This window comes from Numida meleagris, chromosome 9 (assembly GCF_002078875.1).
Source record: "Numida meleagris isolate 19003 breed g44 Domestic line chromosome 9, NumMel1.0, whole genome shotgun sequence".
Classification (NCBI taxonomy): domain Eukaryota; kingdom Metazoa; phylum Chordata; class Aves; order Galliformes; family Numididae; genus Numida; species Numida meleagris.
In genome coordinates, this window is record NC_034417.1 from 1494923 (window position 1) to 1516259 (window position 21337).

A 21337-nucleotide genomic window follows, 5' to 3' on the forward strand; every position below is an offset into this window, starting at 1 on the left:
TCCAACCCAAGCCATTCTGTGATTCTACGGCTTAGACCAGTGGGACCCCTCCTGCTGCATTCCCAGGAGAAATCCCATTGGATGTTGATGGTGAAATCGACTTTAGCCAAAAGGTGGTGTGGAAATTCACATCTGCACCAAAACGCCATTGAGGTGCTCAATGCATGCGCTGGCTGAAATCCTAATCCTCGCCCCGAGTGCTGGTGGACAGGTGGGATTCTGGGGGGGATGGCCCAAGCTACCCTTGTTTTGGGGAAACGATGGTTTTATAGATTTGCTCGCTTCAGATGTTGGAAATACGATGAGGCCATGTGTTGAAGCTGGGCAATTTTGGGTTGTTTTCAAGCGTATTAAAAGAAAAATCTCCAAAAATGAAGCATCAGTGTGAACGTGATCCCTCAAATGGACCGCTCAGCTGGGAATGGGTGTGGGAATATTCCCAAATGCTTCCAAAATAAGGAAGCTGCTCCTACCCTGAGATAAATGTTTTGTTTGAGTGACTTTGTATCCCAATGGAAAATGTGTACCTCATCCCATTGGGCTGTTAATCGTGGTTTATTGACTTGTTGCTTCAGGCAGCAGGCAATGGGCCACCCCATGGCTGCTCAGGGCTCAGATGCATCCCACATGGGGTTGCAGGTATAAAAGGCTTCAAAGAGCCCCAGCAGCCCCTCAAAGCAAGAGGGCTTGGGGGTTTTCAGCAAGGGGAGATGGTCTCTGTGCTGCTGAATGATGAGTAACCCCAAAAGGGGCTCTTCCTTATGGGAACTGGGCTGTTGGGGTTTCTGTCTTCATCTGCAAACAGGCAGAGCTTGTGTTGAAGGATGAGATGAAGTAGACAGAGAGCAGGGAGAACAAATATTAGTGCTCTTAATGGGTTTTTGTTTTACTGGCTGAAAGGCTATTAATCATCCTAGTGAGGGCAGTGGAGCCTTAGAGGGGCTTGTGGAGCCTGTAGTGGGCTTGTGCTGGAGGCAACCTGCGATGGGAATGAGCTTGGCGTGACCTCTGAGCATCTGGGAGGGGAGTTCCCTAGATGAGAAAAGTGTAAAAATGTATATTTTTGGCTCTGGTAGAGTAGTAGAGGTGTTTTCTAGGGAGAAATAGGCTTCAGTTGCATGTGGGGCTGAAAACCAGGGGTACTGCTGAGCGGCATTGGTGCCCTGTGCCTCAGTTTCCCTTTGGTTCTGTGTTTTGGTGAAGGTGTTGGGAGGATGGTGGGCAGCAGGCTGTGAACTGGGGCAAATAGAATAAAAATTTTATAAAGTCAGAGCTTAACATCCCAGAGCATCTGCTGGAGTCAGGCATTAAAGGATCTATTCTTCCCCCACTTGCTTGTATGTGGCTGCATTGTTTGGGGTGGGGGCTTGCTGCCATGTTGTAAGTATAAACCTTGATTAACGATGCCGGATTGAAGAAGCTATTCTTGGCCCTGGCAGCCTGGTTTTTGGGATCAGAGCTGCAGCAGGGCTTGGGTTCGGAGAAGGACCAGGGCTGGAGCTCCATGGCAAAGTGGACTTTTCCAACAGCTTTTCCAAAACTTCCCAAATAAACTGAAAGCAAAACTCACCCTTCTCCCAAAGCGTTGGGGTTGAGCTTTCCAGCCTCCCTTGCACTTTCCTTTCCCTCCAAGGGATGCAGCATCAGTAGTGATGCTCTGTGACCAAAATGCTGATTGGGACCAAATCACATCTAATTTTTTTCCCTTTCCCCTTGCTTGACATCTTGTTCCAGGAGCAGGATAGTGCCAGAGGTGCCCTTGGGAGCAGTGGGCTTGGTGCTGTCCTTGGGGGCATCCTTCTCAAGGGGAATCCCAAGCAGATGGGCTCGACCTGCATCAAGGGGACCTTGTGATAATCTCATTGCTTGCAGGATTAGTCCAGCTCCTTGGGCTTCATTTACATTTTTAAAAGCCTTGTGGTGACCTTATCTGTGTTTCTGGCTCTTGTCCTTCCTCTGTAGCTCTGTGGGCACTGAGCTCTGCTTGAAGATGCTCCAATGCGGCTGGGCTGGGGAGAGAGCTGTAAATAGGAAGGACAAAATGGGCAGATTAGGGGGATGTGCTGGGTGGTTTGAGACCCTGGGTGATGTGGGGGTGTTGGGTCTCTGATTTTACCATTTGAGCATCCCGTAGAATCATAGAGTCATTAAGGTTGGAAAGGACCTCTAAGATCCCCCAGTCCAACCCCAACCCATCCCACTGTGCCCAACGACCACGTCCCTCGGTGCCACATCTCCACGGTTCTGGAGCACCTCCAGGGTGAGCCCACCACCTCCCTGGGCAGCCTGTGCCAGCGCCCAACCACTCTTTCAGAGAAGAATTTTTTCCTAATATCCAAACTTAGCATAGAAAAGATATTAGTGAAGGAGCAGTCAATGGGATGACTTTGATTTAAGGGCTTCTTGATGTTCACAGATAGCATCACCCCAGGTTGCATTTGTTCCATTGCTTGCTGAACAGAGAAGCACAAATAAGGGTAAATCCCCAGGGTGTGGGGAATGTTTCATTTAAGCTAAAAAAGGAAAATCCTTTTTTTTCTCCCTTCCCTTCTAACTCCATCTAGTATTGCAAGCAATGGGAATCACCTCCTGTTGAAATTCTGTGCACTGGAGTGGTTCCTTCCCAAAGGGAAGCTGCTTCCTTGAGGCAGGCAGGCTTTGCTGGATGCCAGGAGCGTGTTAAGTTCCTCACTCTGCTTTCCAAATCCATTGTGCTATGAAAAGCACCGTTCTCAGCCTTCAAACCACTACAGCATCGTTAATATTGGGAACATTAACACAGGGAGGTGGTGCCCATCCCCGCTGTGGTCCAGGTGGGTAGGAGTTACCCCTTGGCTCCCAGGCTGGTTAGCCAACACAGAGCTGGTTTCAAGCTGGATTTTCTATAGAGTAGGAATGGAAAAGCAAAATTGCAGGGAGTTTCCGAATGCAAATCTCCTTTCAGCAGCGGTGCCTTGTTGAAATGTCGCAGTGAGACAGCACTGGCATCCTCCAGGCACAAAGAGCTCTTTGAAACTTGGACAAAAGCATGGAAATTTGGGGGTTGCCAAGCATTCAGCATTGGTTTTTGTTTTTTTTTTTTTTCCTGGAAAACTTTGCCTGTCTCTGCTCCAGGGCCCTGCTTTGCAGGCAAAAAAATATCCTTTAAGCTTGGTAATCACAGAACGTACATCTAAAGGTTTTATACCCTAGGGCTGGTTGAGATCACCGATGGGGTGTAGAAAAAGCATCAGGAACCTCAGATGTCGCTGCTGTTGACTTGGTGGGTTGGTAAATGAGTTACATCTGCTTTGTGCCTGCAGCCTTCCAGCACATCCCTGTAGGAGACAACAAAGAATCTTCACTGCCACGTAGCAGGGATGGCTTTAAAAGCCAGGAATAGCTTAAAAAATGAAGCTGAAAACCCCATTCTCATGCTACCAACATATTCCACACCATCCCTGGTTGGGGTTGGGGGGTTTTATGCAGGTTTCTCCTGGTGAAGCTCCGATTTCTGCAGCGTTGGGTTTCCATGGCGACCTCTGCGCAGCATCCCTGGGAGCCAGGACCCCAAGATGCACCTACCTGGGAAAGTAAGGGGTAAAAAAAGATAGCTGCAGCTTTGCTGAGTCACTGCCGGCTTGTATTTATAGGCACTGGCAAACCTTGCTTTGGCATGCTAATAATATGTTTTGCTAATCGCAAGGATCATGGTGGAGAGCGTCTTGCCTTCCAATTCCCCGCTGAGGTGGGGCTGGGTTTTGTTAAATTAACAGCCATGTTGCCCCTGGATGTGGTGGCTTTTTGGGGAAAAAGTCAAGAATTGCCCTCAAAATCTACAGCTTTTGTGGGGAAGAGAATGGGTCTGTCTCCAGATTGTAGGCTTAGGTACCTTGTCTGAAGTGTTGGGTTTGGGGTGGGGTCACGGGGAGGGTTTGCAGAGGACCCTGAACCACATGGTGGGAGATATGAGAGGGGACAAGCACCTAGGATGGGAAACCCACTGGGAAGAGGCCAAAACTTGCTCTGGATTTATTCTCTCAATACTGGCAAAGGGCTCCTTGCACGGGCTGCCCCATCCCTTGGGTGGTGACCCTGAGATGCTGTCCCTGATGCCACCTTTGAACCAGCTGGGAGGTGACCACCACAGGAGGAGAATTTAAATGTCAGTGTTTATATTTTGCGACAGCTTTTAAGGCAGTTTTGCATAAAATATCCTCCAGATGAATATTTTAAATGGACTTTAGTGAGATGCTAATGGGTTTTCACAGTTGATGAAATTAAGCCTGTGTTCCCTCGAACCTTGCAGAGCTGACTTTGAAGGGCTTGTGGTTATTGCACCTTGCTGATTTCTTCTAATTCCTCCTCTGGCTGATGCAGTGAGATGTCTGCTGTCCTCCTTGCCAAGATGAGCAGCAGCACATGGAAGGTCCCCATTCCATCTCATGTCTTGCAGTGAAGTTTTTTTTGCTGTGTTTTATTTTTTTTCCAGCCCTTGTGCTTTGCAACACTTTTCCATTGCTCTTGCATGAAGAAGTGCCCATTTTGTGGCCATGCATCCAAATAGCGGCTGGTGAGTCCCCATTGCTTCAACAATTCACCTACATAACCATGTTTGCAGAGAGCTGGCACCAATAAAAGGTTGGGATGATGGTCTCCATCTCCCAAGTCCCCTCTTCTTTTGAAAAGAGCAACCAATGTTTCAACATAAAGCACTATCCCAGCTAAATGACCAAGCCAAGAGGTTCCATAAAGACAGGTTTCAAGAAATACAAGGAACTGTAGATGGGGCTGTGTTGCGTTGGGCACTGCAAGGCATGGTCTACCCACTGCTGCAAAGCAACCTGGTGGAGAAGGGTTTGTATCACACCCAAGTGTGATATTTCCATGGATTGGAGACCAGCCCAACAGTTTAGGAAATGCAGATGAGTGAGGTGCTGACCCTATTTTCCAACTCAAATGGGAAAAAATGGGTTTTGTGTGTCCGCCCCTCATCCATCGTGAGCTGCCCAAAGACCCTGGACAGCCTGATCTAGTGGTTGGTGACCCTGCCTATGGCAGTGGGGTTAGAACTAAATCCTCTTTGAGGTCCTCTCCAATCTAAACCATTCTATGATTCCGTGATTCTATGTTGTGTGCTCCTGATGGATGACAAGGCCCCACTGTGCAGGATGGGGACCCTATAAGGCATCCTAATGGCTGTGTCTGTCCATGGCTTGCTTTTGGGGTGCCTTCCCAGCTGTATCTGTGCTCTCCTGCTGCATCACTTGTAGCACTCAAAGTCACCCAGCAGATGCTCCAAGTTTGGGCTCTTCCTTGTCAGGAGTCTTTTGGGACAGCCTGGACAAAATACATCTGGCTGCCTCCGAGCTCTGGGGGAAGTAGACATAAATAATGCTGCAACTGCTTTTTTTTTCCCTGAAATATCCTATAGGGGTTGTACGTGGATAGGATGTAAAGAGAAAGTGCTTATAACCTTGTGTGCATTTGGCTGTGCTCTTCTGGGTGTGCTTAGAGGATCCATCCTGTAAGCTGGCATATATTTGATGAAAATAGAAAGATTTAAATCTTCCTAAATTGGAAAGGATTAGACAAAATTTCTGGAAGCCTTCTTTGCTTCATAGATGATGGGGAGATGCCCGCACTGTGCCTGAAACTTCAGAAGGCATCGCTTTCGTTACGCGAGTGCAAACTTTCCCACTCAAAGCCATTTGCTACAAGGCTTGGATTACCCACCGCTATCTCTCCTTGGTAAGAGCCAAGTGCTTAAGTATAGCAGCAACTGCAATATATATTTTTCTTCCCTCCAAGCTTGCAGGGAAAAATAGCTTGGTTTGTTTAACCAGCTTTGTGGGCGCGTGGGCTGCAGTGCGGGAGGGTGCTGTGTGTTTGGGTGAGCTGGGGACGCAGTGCTGGAGTGTGTCTGGGAGCTGGCTCGTGTGAAACCACACGTGTGCGTGCTCAGCCTGCCTCTGGCCCCGGCTGGGGCTGAGAGGCATGGGATGTGAGCACCCCATGTGTTGTTGTCGTGTTTTCCACGACATGGCAGCGATGTGGGTGCACGTGGAGGATGCTCTCCCAGCCAGTAGCAATGTACCCACCATGGTTTTGCCCAGCCAAAGGAAGGCACAGGGCCTCCCGATGCCTTAAGTTGGATAAAATTAACCCTGATGTTTGTGAAGCAGCTGAATGGCGTCTTGTAGAAGGCTCGCAGCTTGTACTGGCCTTTGAGGTTGTATCAGGGCAGCTTGCACAGGGACAGCCTGTGATAGTGCTTTGATATGGGGCCTTTGAAGGCACAGGGGTTACAGATGGGTCCTGAACCTCATTGCGACAAACCACCTCAAAGCAAAGGTCTGTGTTCCTCGTGCATCCCCTGAAGGGGCACAATGCGGGCCAGAAAGGGAACTGCCATCCTGCCATGGGGTTTGGGTGCTGCCTGATGGGCTGAGAGCTTCCTTTGGAGGCAGATTGCCATCTCACTGGGCTTTTCTTCCGTTGCAATGTGAAAATTTGGAGACATCCCAGGAAACCTCCCCAGACTCAGCCAGCTTTTCATGCAAAGAGATGGAGGAGTGATGGGAGGCAGGAGCTCAGAGGTGTGGGGCAGGTCCCTGCCACAGCACCAGGATGCTTTGGGCTCTTAACACCTTTCTTCTTCCATACTCATGGATCCATGGCTGGATCTCTGGTGAGCATCCTGTACACAGTATCTCTTCTGACATGCCTGTTTTGAAGCCCCTCCCTCTGCAGTTCTTCACCCTGCAAATGGTTTGGGGAAGGGAAGTGAAAGAAAAAAAAACGTGGAGATGGATGGGGACATGGGTTTCTCTTGCTGCCATCCATATACAACCCATGAAGCACACAGAGGAAGACTCATTCCTCCCAAAAAGGGGCTATCCTGATCTCCTTGGGATCCAAAATGGTTAAGAACTTTTGATATCGTGATGCATCCCCAGCTAGGAGTGCCGGAGGTGGGGAAGAAGGTGCTGAGAGGAGGGATTCTGCATGCTCCTGAGATCCACAGCAGTCCTGAAGCAAGAGAATGTTCAGAGATGCCCATCTGACAATTCTGTAAATGCTGGATGAGCCTTCCAACCTGCTGCAGGCTCCGTTGTGCCGGGGATGGGCTCTTCCAGCACATGGCCAGCGAGGGGAAAGCTTTCCTCATTGGTAAAGCTGACAGTAACTCAAATTTACTCTGAAGAGACATGACAAGCCGCTTTAAGCAGCATGAGATATTTAATCCTGGCAGCTTGAACTTAGGCAGACTTGGTGCTGAACCACAGTGGAGCATCACTTGAGGAGAGGAGCATCTCTTGTGGGCTGCGGGAGCAGCTGACCAAACCAAAAACCCAAAATCCTGCCTCGCTAATCCTGTGCTTGCAAGAGACAGGGTTGCACTGAGTGTCCTCTGCTGCTTTATTTTCTGTGCTATATATATATACATTTTTGCAAGTCCTCAGAGTGAGCACTGCATCTCCTTTAGCTCTTTGTGCTTTCTTTGCAAGGTATTTCTCATTCCTCTGACCCAAGAGAACCTCTTCCCTGCGCTGTACCCTGAAACATGTATCATCCTCCTGCAGCTGCAGGGGCAAAAAATGAGAATCTCCATCTGGGAGATGCAGAGGCTCATTTCCCAAATTCCTGGAGCTGTGTGTTGTGGGTCAATGATTATCACAGGACCCTCTGCAACACAACGTGCAGAATAGTGCCTGACCAAAAGCTGTTGGGAAGAAAATCTTGCATAGCAGCAACACCAGCCCATTCCCTCAGAAAAGCATTCGTGTGATAACAGAATCATCTAGTCTGGAAAAGACCTTCAAGATCAAAGTCTGTACAGGCAGGATTTGAGCTGGCTTTTATCAGGACAAGTTAAATTCTTTGGAAAAATGTCACCTTAGGTGACATTGTGATGTCTGGGCAGGCTGCCGTGCCAAGACCAAAGCCAGCCCTGGGGCTCCTGCTGGGAAATGTCACCTGGTAGCAGTGACCTTGGTGCCAGTGACAGCATGAGGTTGTCCAGGACTGGTGCAAAGGCTGGGATGTGAGCATAAAAATAAATCCTCAATGCAAAAATATCTTTGGTTTCCTTTTGTGGAGTGGAGGAGAAGGATGGTGTGTGCGGGTGGTGCAGGTTTGTCAAAATTCAGATATTAGATGTGGGTTAGGTGGGTCCAAGACCATGGGTGAATCCATCATTGGGTGTTGGAGGGTCACAGTACACTCTGATGGTCCCTGGGGATGGAGCAGGGAGGGGACTTAACGATGCTTTGAGGCTCCAGATGGAGACTTCTCATTGCTCCCCTCTGCCTGAGCACGGCAGCCCTTCCTTAATAGGAACACGCAGTAAAACAAGGGCTGTTAAAGCTCTCCTCATGACTGGGCTTTTGATCAGGGAAGCATTAATTACGTTTGAGAGCAAAGGAGAGAGACTAATGAAGGGGAGATCAAAGGGAGCAGTGAGCAAGCCAAGTTCAAAACCACGGCTCGTCCAGGGGATGCTCTGCTGGGATCTACCCTAATACTGACCCACAGCTCTCTTGTCCACCTCTGGACCATGTGTTCACTCATGGATGAGCTATTGGGTGGCTCCTCATTACCAGGACCCCATCCATGATGTGGGGTTGGCTGCTGGCTGGGCTAAGCATAGGATCAGAGAGGGGATCATGAATTATTTAGCTGGGGAAGTGCTCAGGGCTTTACAGCTCTTGGTTTGCACCAGCTCTCAGGAGCCTGGGCAGCCCATGGGCATCAGGAGATGCCTGGGGAAAAGGGGACCTCAGGGAAGGAGCTGGTAAAGATAAAAGACAATATTGGTACAAGAGAAAGCAGTGGTGAATACATTTAGTTTGAAAATGAGGAGCATCCTTATGAGAATCGCAGAATCTTTAAGGTTGGAAAAGACCTCTAAGATCATCTAGTCCAACCGTCCACCTACCACCAATAGCACCCACTGGGCCACGTCCCTCAGTGCCACATCTCCACGGTTCCTGAACACCTCCAGGGATGGGGACTCCACCAGCTCCCTGGGCAGCCCATGCCAGTGCCTGACCACTCTTTTGGAGAGGTTTTTGCTAATATCCAACCTGAACCTCCCCTGGCACAACCATTCCCTTGAGAAGTGTGCTCTGGGAGAGATAGTGGAGTGCTGTGGCTTTTCCCATCCTGCTGTTGGGCTCCTGGGCATGGGGATGCTGAAATCACTCCAGATGTGCCCCCTCCCCTTCCCTTTATTTGTATTTATACTCTGCTCAATAAATCACTGATGCCTCCCTAAGTCCCAAAGCAAACAGGACAGTCGTGTTGGTGGCCATGCAGATGCTGAGGTGATGGAGATGCTCCCTGGGATGTTCCCTCGCTGCTGCTTCTGGCCAGAGCCTAGGAGCGGGTATTTGCTGATCATTCATTTGCTGGTTGATGGAATAAAAATGCAAATATTTGCCTTGATGAATGGTATTTGGCCACTGAGGCTGGTTGAATAATGAACCGCTTCTACATGAGTGTTTTGTCCATTAGCTGGCGGGAACTATTAGTGGTGTAATGGATTGGGGAAGAAGATTTGAGCAATGTGAAATCCCGCAGGCAGGGCTGTATGGAAAGGTACCAGCACACTGAGTTCTGGGCCATCTCCAGATGCTGGGCATCACTGCTGCTAAGTGGCCATAGTCCTCCTTCCTGGCTCTCCCATGAGGTTCTCCACGTATCTCATGCTCACCTCTTCCATCTCTTCTTCTCTTTCCTTCAGTTTCTGTTTTCCCCTATTTGTCTCATTATCTCTCACCCATCCTCACATCCCCATCTCAGAGCATTGGCCAGCTTTGCCTTTGAGCAGATGAGCTCCTTGCTGTACCCCAGCTCTTTTGACCAGGGGGTTTTCATGCACAAAGGCGTTTCTTTGGGTCCTTCTGTGTGCCCATGGGGCAGCAGAAGGGATTGGGGCTCCGAATGCTGGGATCAGGAATTCCTTTCCCATCCTCCCACCACCTCTCTGACTCCCAGCTGTGATTGTGGAGCAATCCCCAAACCAGAGGGGTTGCACAGCAACAGGAGCTGAGAGCAGAGTAGAGAGGAGCGGGGGCTCTCTCGTTAGCACTGATGGTGTCTGATCCTCCCCTTCACTTCTTCAGGCTCTAACACTGCTTCAACAGAAGCAGCAGCAATCAGAGCTGGGACTGCCTTTGGCCTCTCACAGCTGTGCGTGGAGCATATGCATGAAATAAAACAAATATTTGGCTTTTAGGGCTGCATTTGCTCTCATTTTACCACCAGCCGTTCCTCTTGTTGTATGCTGAAGCTGGCAGCCAGCTCCAGGCCAACCACTGATTGCCCTGACACTTCAAGCACTGATATGTCCAATTCTGGGCTGAACTGGGGCAAAATTGCCCCCAAACAAGAAGCAGCATGATTGGATCGATCATGGATTGGATGATGATGCTTCAGCCTTGTGGGGGGTAGCAGCACTGTGAGCCCCTCCTGAGCTTTTGGACAAAACCAGGGGTGTGTTTTTCAGCCAGTGATGTGCAAGCTGCAGCATGCAACCAGCTGGAGAGTGCTGGGCCATCCTATGTGCACCCACATCACGACCTGGGGCATTTCAGCTTTGGAAATTATGATGAATTGCAAAAAAAATAATTTGCCGATTGCTCATCCATTTATTACCTGTTGTGATGAGCCCACCACCCAAACCTTGCTTAGAGTCTTTAAGTTCAGCTGGGACCTACGGTTGTTTTCTCCTTAAAGACTTGGGGTTTGGTGCTGGTTTGTCACCGGTTGCAGATGTTCCATCTATTTACAATTGCAGGATCTTAAAGGTGAGCTGCATCTTCCAAACCCTAGATTAGAAAGGCCATAGCAGGAAGAGTCTAAGAGTTACCACAGCATCCAGGCTGGGGCTACTCAGGGCAGCACTGAGCACCACTTTACCCTTGGCCATGGTCTGCAGGGCAAGAGGTACCAAGGAGTCACATCTGAGAGCTGTATCCTTTTGTGGCCTTTTGCACCTGGAGAGCTTTTTATGACTGCAGTTTCATTGTATTGCACAGCCAGCGCTGGCGAGAAGTGCTTTTGAAATGTAATTTCTGCATTAACTCCAGGCTGCACTTGTGGGCTCGCTGTACCTTGCACTGAAGTGATGCTGCTGTCGAGGAGAAGGGGTTTAGCAGCACCAGGGTTGCATGCAGGTCCTTATTGCTCTCCTGAGAACACTGAATACATCCAAGGACCAGATGGATTTGGGTCAAAGGGGCTGGTGGATGAGTTATTAGCACGGAGAGGACATGAGTAAGATGAGCGCCTGGAGTGTGGTTGTGGGTGAATGATTGTGTTTGGAGTCACCATGTCAAGAACTTGTCCTGCAGGCAGCAAAGCCACTCTGTGAGCATCTGAGTGGGTCTAGGCCTTGCCTAATCTCATTAGACTCCCTAATCTGGAGCTGGAGGGGTGAAGGGGCTGGATTTATGGAGGTGGCCTTGCTAAATGGCCCTCAACGTCCTAACTTAATGTCTCTTTCCATACAACGAAGATAAATCAGCGCTCTTTCACACTGATTAGCATGATTTAGGGTGCTGCAGCTCACTACTGGGAGGTGAAGAAAAGCCTTGCTGGGGAGCCAGCCTCATTGGATTTTGTTGAGAGGCCAGAATATGAAATGAGAATAGCAAAATGTAGGAGAAATTTGCTGTGATGTCCCCTTCACACCTTCACCCCTTAGCAGAAGCACCTGTGCCACTCATCAGATGCTCTGTGGTGGGTGGAATGGAGTGACATGGACTGCTGGTGACATTGGGCCATTTGGTTGTCTTGGTGCCCACTGGATCTGTGGAGTCTTCAAGTTTGTCCAAAATTAGCTGATTTTAACAAAAGCTGCAATTGTACAATCATTTTTTGCTCCCCCTGCTCTATTTCCTGGGGCAAGCTAGGGCAAATGGCCTATTTCCAGATTTGGGAGTGGACCAAAATGCTCAGAGCTGAGCAAACCGTGCATGAAACCACTTCTCTGGGAAGAAAAACAATTATTTTCCCACCCGAAATACATATCTGTGGCTAATGTTAATTGCACAGCTCTGAATAATGCTAATTGCACACAACCTCTGGGAAGACGTATGTAGATAATAATACCTCGGCCTTCAAATATCCTCTTCAGAAACATCATGAATAGGAGAAAAATGCCTCAATTTTGTCCCTCCAAGCACTTCATCACGAGGCTAATGAGCGTGGCAGGGGGTGGAGGAGCTGGGCAATGTAGGTCATGCTCCAGTTTCTTTCTCTGATCAGCAGCTGTGGGACCTCCATCCTTCCAAACCCATTCACACCCAGCCCCATGCTTGGACCTTCCAGAAGTGATTTTCCCTGCCCCATCATTTTCCCACACTTTGGTGGCCCTGATCTCCCTAGAGATGCTTGGGGACAACCCTTGGGGGGACCTAATAGGGTCCCTTCCCCTTCATGCCAGCGCTGGAGAGGGATGTATGGCTTGTATATGGTGATCTGGCTGCCTCAGACTGGTAAATATAGCTTCAGCGAGAGCATGTCTGCATGCGTGTGACAGTCTGTGCAGCCAAGCTCTATTTTTAGGAGCGCTGGCAAAGGACACACACACACGGATCTAATCACAGCTTCTCCCAGGCAAATGTTCTTTCCCTGGTTTTCAAGCCATGCTTATCAATTTCCTCCACATTGTTTCCTTCCCTTCATCCGTGATATAACAACCCGCTGCCGGCAGGAGGGAGCAAACAAGCTGTGATGGGGAGAGAAGTTGGCAGTGGGATGCAAGGTCTGCCCCCTACATTGGAGATATTCCCCAAAGCAGTGGGTTGGGGCTGCACCATGAGCTGAGTATTGCCCATGAGTTGGGGTTGCCCCATGGGTTGGGTATTGCCCATGGGTTGGGGTTGCCCCTTGGGCTGGGGTTGCCCATGGGTTGGGTTTGCCTTGTGGGGCTCATTTGGAGGATGTGGAAGGTGAAGAGTATCAAGATATTTCCAGGATGCCTGGTTGTTCTTTGTGGAGCAGTGGAGGAAGAGTGTGATGCAGGAAGGGAGGAAGGCTGAGCTTTAAAAATGACCACCTGTGATTTAGTGCTGTTCGCAAGAAGAGGCTGTTAATTTATTAAGATTTGCAAGTTATCTAGCATTTCTGCAGTATTTTCTTGGCATGGCTGCCCAGAGAGGAGCATCATAATTGAGAGGTAAGCAGCACGGTCATTAGAAGCCTTGCTTTTCACGTAGGCTTGCTTGTGCTCTGTTGGATAGCCCCAAAATTTCAGTTCAACAAAGAAAACCACAAATCAGCTTTCCCTGGCTGTGCTTAATCACAGTTCCCCTTGCAGCAAACATCCCTGATATATTTAATTCACCCCATGGCTGGAGAAGCCCCATGCAGTTGCATTGTGATGACCTCCAGCAGAAACATGTTGGATGATAACAACCGTGCCAGCTCAGGGACATAAATATTTCCGTAAGTCATGCACCTTTGCCAGGAAAAGTATATTTTTTCTCCAGCTGATTTGCAAGCAGCAGCGAGACGAGCTTCCCAGGGTCTCTCCCAGGCTCACTAAGTGGTCAGAAGCAATTAATTTAACCCCTCGCTTCCTCCAGTCATGAAGACGGGGATTATTAATTGACCATGGAGGTGGCAAAGATGGATGAGGAGAGTTAATGGTTGCCGTGAGCTTTCAGCGCAGATCCTGATTTCTTCAGATAATGAAACTGAAACATTTTGATCTCCCCAAATTGAGTAAAAACCTTGCCTTTGGAAAGCCTCAGTGCTTTAACAAAAACACTCCTTGTCCAGCATGAACAGGGCAAGTAGAAATCGATCACAGTCTGAGCAGGACTGCGGCGTAGAGTGGGACAAAAGGTTCTTGTCTTGATGCTGGCTGAGAAATTGACTGCTTTAGTTGAGTGGCAATTTTGGGATAAAGAATATTCTGAAGCAGAATTGTTTCTAAGATGAAGTTTTCAGTGGATGGCTATTGAAACCATCCTAGCAGACGTATCGGCGCCATTTGCTTCGACAGGACGTTAACTTCTGAGCTCCAAATTAACTTTGGAAGCTGAAAGGTGCCCCAATTAAAATATATAAAAAATGCTATTTTACTCAAGATTTAGCAAAGGAAAGGTAGACTGGGTGTTCCCTGAGTATGGAGTCACTAAATCTCCTTTTCCTCCAGGAAAAAAAGGAAGTGGTTCACCCAAACCTCTGCAGTGACGCCGCACCAGTGTGGAAAAATCATTTCTAACTCCATGCTTGAGCAGGAAAAAGGGGCATCATGGGAGATTTTAGGAAGGAAATGGCTCTCGATGGCAGTGCCACCGGAAGGCCCTGTCCCTGTGTGCCCTCTGCTCCTCCAGCTGATAGCAAACCCTGAAAGAAAATATATTTTCTAAATGGGCTATTTGCTTTCCTTCACCATTCCCCATAAACACAGCTTTTTGTCTCATAGCGAAGATGCTCTCTTGCTTTTATAAGCCATCTTAAGCACCACTTCTTACATCAATGGCTTTAAATGAAAAAAGAAAGCGCTTTTGAATACAAATGTGGCATTTACTTCCTTAATGCCTCTCTTGCGCTAAACTACCTTCAAACCCATCAGAGACACTTTAATATATTGAACAGAACTCCCCTCATTTTGATGCTAATGCAGCATTTCATGCAGATAATGTGCTTGAATCATGCACTGAAATACATTAAAGGTGAAATCTAGAGCTTGGAAAACCCGTTGGTGGCTGGATGCTCCCCTCCTTCCCCATATTGCATCCAACTCTGGGGTCTGTCCAAGCCTCTTGGAAGGGCCAAGACCAAGTGTGTCCTACATGACTTGGCTAATGCCTTCTAATCCAGACCTCATATCTGTGGGTTTTCTTCATACCATTGCTTTGTTCATTGGAGGGACTCCTTGCTGCAAGCTGCTCTGGAGAACAAAATGCTCTCTGGGGAAAGGAGGTCATCAGCTCATGGAGAAGAGGTCCTGAGGGCAGTGTGAATCTTCGTGGTTTGTACGCAGCCATCAGCTCTGCTGAAAGCCAGAATTGAGCTTCTTAAACCCAAAGAAGGCATTCCATGTTGGACTGCTTATAACCCCATGCTTATAACCCCACTTGGCCTCCCTTGGGGGCAGGAATTGCCGATCCCACCTGGATGGTTCATGATCCTGTTCTCCCAATGCATGATAGCGTCAGTCAGGACCATCTGCTTCTCCCATTTGTTGCTCATTATTAGTCAAAACTAATAATACAGCTCCAAATTTGGGTCAATATCAACCGAATCTTCTTAAAATAAAAATATAATTTTTAAAGTTTCCATTTTGGGTCAGCAGTTGTCAGAGGACTTGACAAGAAGCGCCTGGTTAGAAAGGAATTAATTTATTCACGGAAACCTCGTTTTGTTTTGAGGAATCAAAGCAAGGCGTGTCAGGGTTTGGCAATACTTTCAACTGTGTTTTCTGTGACTGCAGTGATGTGATTGGAGGGGTTGGGGGTTCTGCTTAAACTTTTCTTGTCTGTTTGCTGCTCCCCAGAGCAGCCTCCTTGCTCTGGGTGGGATGCACTTGTTATAGGCAAAACTCAGCTCCTATTGAGGTGGTGGTGGTTCTTAGTAATTGATGCTGTGATCAGCCATTCTGGTCACCTTTCTGGTGTGAGTCGTTGCCTTCTGCTATCATGGTGTGCGAGTTAAGCCAGATAGATATTTTCTTGCAGAGTAAAGATATTAGTTTGCTTTCTTTTTCCCACCTCTCTCATTATTCACTTGCAGGAATCGCATTAAATGGAAATGGAGAATAAACAAAAGCTCAGACCTGATTAATGTCACCCCTGTGCCCATCCTGGGTGGCTACGTGCAGATTTTCTCGGTCAGGCTCTGAGCAGAGGAGCGTGGGACAGCACCAAGCACAGGAAGACAAAAGCTGCTGATGGGAAACGTACCTCACCATATCCCTCTACCTCCCCAGCCCCCAAAGAAAAACAAACCCACAAGAACATCGGGCTACAGTTCTGTTGGTCAATGGCCATCTGCCACGTTCAGAGCAGGAGGGATATTTTCTTCATCCAGGGGCTTCACCCTCCTTGCTCTGCCATCTTCCAGCAGTGTTCCCAGACCAAGCGTCCTACCTACAGCCTTGAAGAAGTTTCTGAGAAGGACACACCTCAGGCAGCTGCCTCTGCTGCAGGAGATGGGAGCAGCCCAGAAGGTTTGAGGAGCCCCGAATCTGGATCCACTTTCCTGCCCAATTTTTTGCTGCCTGCAGCATGGCATAACAGCTGGAAAGCTGCTCGTTACAAACATGTGGCTGGAGCAAAGGTGGGCAGGTGGAGGCCATTCACTCTGCTCTTGCTAATTAGGTTCATTTCTCTTAATTAGCGCTGTTTGCTAATGAGCTGCATTCTCTTCAGCAAAGCCCAAGGAGGGGCTGATAAACAGGCAAGGAGGGCCATTAGCTGTATTATGTGCCCTGTGGAGCAGTTTAGCATCTTCCCTTTGGAAAGGAGAGGAAAATATTGATGCTGACAGCTTCACCCCTGGCACTCCTTTGTGTTTTCAGGCAGAGTAATAGCCCCCATCCCATCCTGTCCACCCAAAGATGCCATCGTATGCCTATTGATGTATCAGATAGCATGTATCAGGTTTTGCATGGAGATGGAGGAAACCTCAGGGCTTTTCTGAGCACCAGCAAGATGATGGCCAACCAAAGAGCATTGCTTGCTGTCCACCATACCCATCCAGGGCATTCTTTGAGGGCTCTCCAACTGTGGGATGGCACTGGCTGGGGTCACAAAGCCCTTGGGCATCAGGACAGCTGCTTTAGGGCCGGGATGCATTCCCTTGGCACATCATGGGGCTCTGAGGCTTCCTACCAAGCATCCTCCATCTCTGGGATGAGCTGAGCCCATTGGCTCCATGGCTCCTCACCCCCATCCGCACCACCAGCTGAGCTTATTTCCACAATTAAACGTTATTAGTCCTTGAGCAAAAGGAGGAGGGAGGCAGCGAGGAGGGATTTTTATTGGGAAGTCATTTCTTCCTTAATTGAATTTCTCCCGTTAACAGTGACGAGGAGAAGAGGAACAAAAAGCCGAACGGGAGGTAAAGGCTTTTAATTCGTTTCTGCTCGAGAGGAGCTAATATTAATAAACTTCTGGATGAAGGGATTTGCAAGGGTTTGTTTGAAGGATTAACTCCAAAAAGGTGATTAGATTTCCCAGAGTGAACTTGCTGATAAACAAGCCAAACAAGGGGTGCAGATGTTGAACCTCCCGGGGAGGAGCGGTGTGCCCTGGCCACCAGCTGCAGTAAGGCAGGGGACTCCCACCTTCATCCCAAACTCTGCAAGCAACCACTTTGACTTCTGCCTTTTAAAATCACATCTCTCTCTCTTTTTTTTTTTTTTAATTTAAACGTGGACCAATGCAGAGGATGCATTTTGTTGGAATAAAAGCCTCTTGCTGGAATAAAGCCTCGTTCCTTGTTAAGGTGCAACCTTGCTAAAGCGTAATGTTGGGCAGAGATGGGATGTGACATCTATGTCCCCAAGGAAGAGCCATCACCAAGGCATCTCTGTCTGTGTCTGCACACCAAACCCAGTTCCCTGTCTAATCCTTGCTGTTTCCTGACCCCTCAACCCTAAAATGCTTGGGAAAATGCCTTTTAATTGCTAAACACTTGCTTCTCTGCTAATTAACAGCCTCACAGGCATTTAGCAAATGATGCTTTTTGTTCATAATTACCAGTGAAAGGTGAATCCTGGCTCCTGGAAGCAAACTCATTTTCATGTAAGAGGAAAATCTATTTTCTTCTTTTTTAGCAGTGGGGGGCTGACAGCTTTAGGGAACCCATGCAGCAGGTGGGGGCACTGAGACACAAAGCCACATGCACAGAAATATTTGGCATTCCCATTTAACCCTCGGTGTCGGAGCAGGAGATTTATTCCCCTATTTATTGGTGTCCATTGCTTCACAGCATCCCACAAAAGAAGGAGATGGGAGAGGTTGTTCCTCACCGGTGCTCTCCTGACTGATCTTCAAAAGCGCTTTGAAGCTGGGGAAATCGGTGGGGTTTTTATGTTATTTTATGTTATTCCTTTCTTTTTTTTTTTTTTTCCTTGGGAATTCAACTTTCTGACGTTGGGTTTTAATGAGGAAGGAGCTCTGTGGCTTGCATCAAACGGGGCCGGCCAGCAGGACTGCAGCAACAGCTGTGCAAATGAGCAGGGAGGTTGAAATGTATGAGAAGAAAGGGAAGAAATTCCCGCAGATGAGGATGGGGATGCCTCGGGAGTTTCCCTGAGGAGGAACCTTTCCCTCCCTGCATGAGAAATCCCATTGGGGGACCTCCTGCTGGGGGAGAAGACACTTGGCCAACAAGACACTTGGCCAAAGACACCCAGCGTGGGTTGCAAAAAAAGTCATAAAGTATTTTGAGTGTCTCTAGCAGTAGCTCTGCAGGTGTTTTGCTGGAGAGAAGGACAGATGGACAGCTCCCTCATGTAGCTTACACCTCTGTTGCTCCTGTGTTTTAATTTTAGCTTTCTCTTGCCTTTTGCCGGGGGCTGAGAGTGCCACTGGCTCGTTTTTCCTGTGGAAACACCCAGACAAATATAGCCAAGACTGAGTTTAAATTACAGGCAGGAAAAAACAGGAGCCTGCTCCTATTTAATAATAGCCACCGTACGTATATTACTCTCATGGCTTTGTCATGCAACAGCTTGTTTTATTAAATTCTTCACGCCCTGTGCCGGCTTGTTGTGGCGGAGCGGTGCTGGCATGACCGTCGTCTTGGAGACAGGCATCCTCTTGGGGTCCATGCTTGTAGGGTCAAGTGCAGCTCCAGGGATGTTTTTTTGGTAGCCAGCATCCCACCACCAAGCATGAACTACCATGGTTATGTCCAACCTGCTGTTGGCTGTGGGTTATCATGGAGCTGTTTGAGTTGGAAGGGACCTTTAAAGGCCATCAGTCCAACCCCTCTGAAATGAACAGGGGCACCCACAGCTCCATTGGGTGCTCAGAGACCCCCATCCTGATCTTGGTGTCTGCAGGGACGGGGCACCGCTGCCTCTCTGGGGAACTGTGCCAGTGCCTCACCACCCTTAGCGTAAAAAACTTCTTATATCCAATCAAAATCTCCCCTCTGGTAGTTTGAATCCATTTCCCCTTGTCCTCTCAGAACAGACCCTGCTAAAGAGTCTGTTCCCTTCTTTCTTACAGCCCCCCTATATGTTGTATGCAAGTGTGAGCCCTCCTTGCACCCGGAGGTACCAAAAATGAAGTTTTTGAGCTTCAAGTTGTAAACATCAAGGCTGTACTCAGAAACACAGAGAGAACAGAGATTTGGCAAATTGGGATGGAGAGGAGGGATAAAACCTCATGCACAGATGCTGTTGAGAAGGCTGGATGGAAAAGCAGAGGGCTACAACTGAGCTGACGCATTCCAAGGGATGGGATGCCATAGAGGTGCTTATGGAAAGAGAAGTCTAAAACAAAAAGAACTAAGGGGTTGTTGTTAAGGGAGAAGGGCTTAGGATGCTCACAGCCCAGAGAGCTGTGGGTGCCCCATCCCTGGAGCCATTCAAAGCCATGGATGGGGCTCTGGGCAGCCTGATCTGGTGGGTGGCAACCAGCCCGTGAAGGGGGGATTGGAACTAGATGATCTCTAAAGTCCCCTCCAGCCTGGGACATTCTCTTTTTCTATAGCTGTTAAGAGCTGATGCAGAACAGAAACACCGCTGTGTCTTCGTCTCAGCGCTTTCCGAGTGAGAGCAGCTTTTCATTTGAGAAACTTCAAGGTGTTCTGGAAACAGCAGGGTAATAGCGGCTCTGGCGTCCTGCTCAGAGCCACGTCCTTCATCTCAAAGATGGGGAGGAAAATCTGGTTGTGTGCGTGCAGAGGTGCTGGGGTTGGATGTTTGGATGCAGGACGCTGGGGCCACATCAATATCTCAAGTAGGCAGCGTTGAGGAAAAAACATTTAATTCCCGACCCCAGGATCAGATTTGACTGCAGCATATTCCTCCCCTTTGCTTCCCCCCACATTGCTGCCAGCCACCAGCTGGGCTGGGTGCTGCTCTCGCCCCACAGCTCTGGTGTAAAGCAGGACTTCTCCATGGAGGGGAAATCCCAAAACACGTCGAAGCTCTCACTTGCACGGGAGGGGAAAAAGACTTGCAACAAACAAACAGAGCCCAGGTGATTAATTCCATGGATTTCACGCTGCACAAAGCACCTGGAAAATAGCTGTGTGGGCTTTCCATATGGGTTGCTATTATTTTCCAGGGTACAGAAAACAGATTGTTGGAAGAACTCCCTGTTCTGCGGCTTGTGCTATTTTTTTTCTTTTCTTTTCTTTTTTTTTTAAGCCGAGCAGCAGTCAGTGCTGCTTCCTCTCTGCTGAGCGTTGTTTAGAGATTGCTCCTGGTGCAACTCTAAGCAGGGGAAAGCTCGGAGCTTTTAAGTCAACGCTGCAATCTGCTTATTCCTCTTGACATTAAGACTCACCTACAGCATGGGAACTGAAAAATAATAATAGTAGTAGTAGTAGTAGTAGTAGTAGTAATAATAATAATAATGTAGAATTCTTCCTCTGTGGGGAAGGGCTGAGGTTTGCTACAAACCAAAACGTTGCTCTTTGGGATTCTCAGGCATTTTGGAGAAGCCTATGGGCACTTGGCCGATTTGTGATGCTGTCCCTTGGGTTTTTACACACCGCCTTTGGTTCAATCCAACCCCTTGGACTTGGTTGTGTTATCCATGGTGTGTTCTCCTGCCTGCCCGCCCCACAGCATCCATGCATAGAATCATAGAATCATACAGTGGTTGGGTTGAAAGGGACCATGAAGTCCATCCTGCCCCAATCCCTGTCTCAGGCTTCCTGCCTCCCACCAGATCAAAGCTGCCCAGGGCCCCATCCATGGCCCTGGGCACCTCCAGGGATGGGGCATCGACAACCTCCCTGTTATTGTTCATATAACAAAATGAAGATGCTGATACTGACAGTGCTCATGTGCTGCGTTTCCATCCCTGTCCTCAGAGAAATGCGTGGTGAGATGGAGATCAGGAGCTTGGAGCCATCCTTCCAGCCTCCTCCAAGGCTCTGATGCTGCTCTGTGCAAGGGTTTCTGCCTCTGGAGTGGTTTTACAGCCCTTTGAGTGCTATTTTGGGGCTTCTTCCAGTGAACCAGGAGATGGGCAAAATAGGGTGAGACCGTGGATATGAGAACAAGGAGGGAGGCAGCGTATTAAAACTCCAACCGTGTTCAAGTTTGATTTAACCTAGCTTTCCCTAAACATCCCCCATAACGAATTTTCCCTAAAATCCTTCCGGACTGGTTGCATTCAGGGGAGATGGAGAGGAGAGCACTGCA

At 48.5% G+C, this 21337-nt stretch overlaps 1 long non-coding RNA gene across 4 annotated transcripts in view; it reads left to right on the forward strand.

Annotated features, from left to right (window-relative positions):
• LOC110404010 overlaps positions 1 to 21337 on the forward strand; it is a 46916-nt gene that overhangs the window by 1977 nt on the left and 23602 nt on the right. For all 4 annotated transcript variants that reach the window (XR_002442007.1, XR_002442008.1, XR_002442009.1 and 1 more), the window contains exon 2: positions 15736 to 16281. This is a non-coding gene — a long non-coding RNA (uncharacterized LOC110404010). The remainder of the gene's footprint in view (positions 1 to 15735; positions 16282 to 21337) is intronic.